A 4,480-nucleotide genomic window follows, 5' to 3' on the forward strand; every position below is an offset into this window, starting at 1 on the left:
CCGGTTCAGTTAAGATTCTGCTGTTAAAAAATAAACCAAACAAAGCAACAACAAATTTTAATACACAAGAGTCATCACTAAGATAAATTACCCAGCTATAGACAGTGAAAGATCTTGTCAGTTTGTTAGTGTTTGAGCGCTTAACCAGCTGCTTGCATTGTATGCTTCCCGGGAAGCTGAGAATGTTTATGTGAGTTCTATGGTCTGCTGGGGTAATGATATAATGTAAAGCGCATAGAGCTGGCTTTCTAGTGGGGATAGGCGCTATACAAATGCTAGTTATTATTTATTATTAATATGATTACTTCTTTTTTAATGTTTGTCACACTCTTGTGAATTGCTATTTCTGGGGTGTCTTGAAAGTCGGAGCATACTTTGTGCTGTTGAGATTAGAGAGGTGAGCAGAGTAAGCCTAATTCCCCGTTTGGACTTCTCTGCTGACATCTGCCCCTTGGCACTCATATGACCTTATGCAGTTGTGAGCGCCGTAAAACCTTACTAAAACAAAACAAAACCAAAGTTGAGCCAAAGAGATACACACGTCATGTAATGCTCGAGCTTGCGGCAGTAACGTGAAGCTCATGTTGGTTTGAGCATTCGATCTGTCCGATCTTACACATTATGCATGCACGTGTGCGCGCTCAACCCCTGTGCAAGTGTGAACATAATGTCAGTGTGCACACAAGAAAAGATAAAGATCTAAATTAATGTAAATCGTCTGGCCCACGGCAGTCCAGACAAAGAATGACAAGTTTTGTTCATGTAAATCTTTTCACGCTTACCCGGATCCTGAAGCAGGAAAAAAGTCAGTCAATGAAAATCTGATATTTATTTCTCGAGACTTGGAAAAGTATTGTTGAAAATACGAAGTGTTGAAAAAAAGAACAATGGCTGAAAAGAAATAACAAGATCAATTTTAAAAAAAATAAAAAACATAATCGTGATATCAGTTTTGATTTATTTCAGTAGACGTTTCAGCACATAGGTTGTCGAAGACTCCAATCTTTATATTTTCCGTAAACAGGTGGCAGAAGATTTGCATAAATATCCCTGCTGACCTCAGCTATTATAGCTTGTTCACGTTCGTTGTACCGCGGTTAAAACAAGATAGAATCAAATCGTTTTTATAGTCATCTCGTATCTTTGCATACGAGTCTAAAAAAGTTGGATGACCAACAGAATCGTAAAGCCCTTCCACAAAGGACACTGCGACGTTTCCAACACGATTTATTTGATGTTAACCTATTGAGGGTCATAGAGAAGGAAAAACAATTAGTACTGGATCAAGATGTTTTAAAGATATAATTTTTGTTTGGTCACTGGCCAGCAGAAGTGTCATGCAAAGTTTCATGAGGGATGGGTAAATTGATAACAGAGCTAGATGGGGTTTTTTTTTAACGCGGATAGACGAAAGTGAACAAGCTGTAGTGGTTGTACCAGTTTGATCATTTCTTCTTCTTCTTCAGGAGTCAGGTCTGGAGCAGACTTTGACGATGGTGGTACCCTAATCCTTCCTGTCTGTCTCCCTCATCAGCTCGGGGTTTTTATTTCATAGTGTTATATGTTGCAATGTTGCTCAGGTCATCTGAATACTTAATATTTTCTGTCTGTCTTCCTCTGTTGTATCATCCTTCTATCTCTCCTCACAGAAGTCGTTTATCCAGTCCATTTTATCCACGTGTGTGGCCAGAGAATCTCGGTTTTTCTTTTTCATGGTTCTGATCTTAGACCTTTCACAACTTGCCATTTGGAGCTTTTCTCTATTTTTTTCTTTTCAAAAAAAGAAGTGTTGGAAGGAGCTGGAATTGAAAATATCCTATCAACACAACCATAAAAAGGGGAGAAGATGGAGATATTTTTAGAGCTGGCGAAGGGTCGATTCCGGAACCGATTCCCAGGATTAACGCTACAGAAGAAAAGTTCCGACTCCTTTTTACGTAAACCAACGGTTACAAGTTACTAAAATCTCTAAAAATCTTCTTTTCTTTTTAAAGTTGATGCTTCGTAGTGTTCCGAAATCAAGGTTATCCTAAACCCTGAAGATGTTCGGAGCCAAACAGGTAACGACCGGAAGAAATCACATCATTAGAAAGTAAGTAATTGGGTTCGGAGTCGATTCCCACGATTCCTAGCTTTCAATAATCGGGAACCTTGCCGCCCAGCTCTAATATTTAGGACATGTTCTAAGAATGCCGAAGACAAGATTGCCCTATTAGACATGGTATTCAAGACCATCTGGAAAAAGAAAACAAAGAAGACCAACTGGGAGCTATAGAGGCGCAATAAGGGATGAGACAATCACCCAGGGTCTGGATTTGCCGAAATTGGAGGACGTGGCCAGGGACAGACAAGTGTGGCGTCGACTGCTCTCCGCCTTATGTACCTGACGGTACAGGGAGAAAGTTTCTGTCTGTATTCTGAGTTTCTGAATCCTTGTTTAGAGTCCAACTCTCACACCTAAATCAAAGGACTGACCACACCTACGCTTTCAGGGCACTTATTTTTGTGTTCACTATCATGTTTCTGTTTGAGATTACGGATTTCATCTTTTCTGTCTGAAATAACGCGTTTCATCTTGTTGAAAGGTCTTTAGACCCTTCAATCCTCTGATTTTATCTCTACATCACACTATATAGCCTACATCTGGTGAAATTGTGAAACAAATGTATCTAAATCTAAAGATGTTGAAATGTTTTATTCTTCAGTTCTTACATTTGATGTTGCATACTGGGACGTCAGCACTTAGATCACGTTAAAAAAATAAATAACAGAAGCAGCATCAGCCACATAAACTACAGCAACATTTCCACCAGCAGTAATATTCTCAGCAGCTGCTTGGTGAAACGAAATCTGTTCGATTTTCCCCCCTTGTTTCTATAGCTGTTCAAAAGAAAAGACTATTTCCTTTAGCTGTTCATTAGGTCTATTTACACAGGAATAGAGGAGGCTTTTAGTCGCGGTATTGTTTCTGTGCGGTTCAACTTTCGTTGCCCTGATCAGTGATAAAGAACACCATACGTAGACCGAATGACTTTTACCCCAGTTCAATAATTTATGTATATTTGTAATTATTATTTCTCACACATTATTAGGCTTCACTTGGTCTCTGTGTAATTGGAGACTTTGTGGATAGCGGACGATTTATCCGCCCGCGGATTTTTGGACTGCAGCAAGGAGCATTATTTTCTCCCCTCTCGTTGCTAATAGTCTAGATAGTTGGGAGTTTGTGTGTGTGGCTTTTTGGCGAGGAACTGGACTTGACTGGAGACTACGAGGTGACTGTTGCTGTTGGTTTTTGCTGAAGCTTTTTTGCTGTTGTGGTAACTTATTGTTGCTGTTGTTGTGACTTATTGCTGCTGTTGTTGTTGCTGTTGCTGTTGCTGATGCTGATGCTGATGCTGATGCTGCTGTAGTTGCTGCTGCTGCAGTCATTGCTGTTACAATTTTATTGCTGTTGCTTTTTAATTTAATTTCTTTTTCTGCTGCTTCTTCAATTATTTTTGTGTTACTCTTTTATGTTTGTTTGTTTTTAATTGTAGGGGTTTGGTAGGGTGTTTTTTTTCTTTTTTGTTGGTTTTGTTTTTGCTGTTGTTGTTGTTGTTGTTGTTGTTGTTGTTGTTGCTGCTGCTGCTGTTGTTGTTGTTGTTGTTTCTGCTGCTGCGGACGTCGGTCTCCGCGATGTATTCAGTTGCTACATTAGCGATGGAAAGTTGTGCTTTGGTTCTGTTCAGTAGTGATCCTCTTTCTTCTTCTTGAGGCTAACGTAACCTTGAGACCTCCATTCCGAACTTACCTGACTGACGCCCCACGTACGTCCAGGGTCCCCGGGGTATGCGGGGCCACTCACTTCCGGTCCCTATGACGGCGTGCGGGAAAGAAGACACTTTAGATTTATTTATGCGAGGCGTCTTTGAGAAATCCGGGGCTCGTCAAAATTATGAAATCAAAGAAATAGAGGCGTTTTCTTTTAAATGTGAGGCAGCGTAGTGGAATCAGGCTCTCGTCAATTTTTGGGCCTGTAGAGTTATTGGTATCATCCTAAAGCTTGTTCACTTGTCTTTATTTGGGTGAAAAAAATATCCATTTATCTTGAATACAAGTCGAGATATTTTCGAAAGAAGGAGGTGGGGGCACTTGTTTTCAGAGTTAAAATTAGTGAGAAAATGGCCACCAAAGATTAGTTATTTCCTTAGCATAAGAGTCCGTGGTAACTGAAAATTTCTATTTTTTTGTGCCTTTACTCAACGTTTTTCAGAAAAATCCACACAGAAATTAGTTCTTTAATGGGCAAGAAAGGTGTTGAGCCAAAAAACAAAAATTTGAAAAAAATTCACAAACCTCCGAAAAAATGCAAGTTTCTTCACTTTGATTATTTTGACGAAAGCCTGATTTCACCACGCTGCCTCACAAATTTCTTTTTGCCGAAGGGCAATTTTGTTCTAATCTGTTCTCTTTGTTTTGTTTTCTGTTGGGGGTTTTT

General features: G+C 39.6%; 1 protein-coding gene across 1 annotated transcript in view; it reads left to right on the forward strand.

Moving 5' to 3' along the window:
• Positions 1-3,170: 3,170 nt before the first annotated feature.
• The window catches only part of LOC106013550, a 4,931-nt gene continuing 3,621 nt past the window's right edge, over positions 3,171-4,480 (forward strand). The window contains exon 1 of the mRNA XM_013089574.2: positions 3,171-3,275. The gene's annotated coding sequence lies outside the window, so the exon portion shown is untranslated. The remainder of the gene's footprint in view (positions 3,276-4,480) is intronic.

This window comes from Aplysia californica, unplaced genomic scaffold, assembly GCF_000002075.1.
Source record: "Aplysia californica isolate F4 #8 unplaced genomic scaffold, AplCal3.0 scaffold00987, whole genome shotgun sequence".
In the NCBI taxonomy this organism is placed as follows: Eukaryota; Metazoa; Mollusca; class Gastropoda; order Aplysiida; family Aplysiidae; genus Aplysia; species Aplysia californica.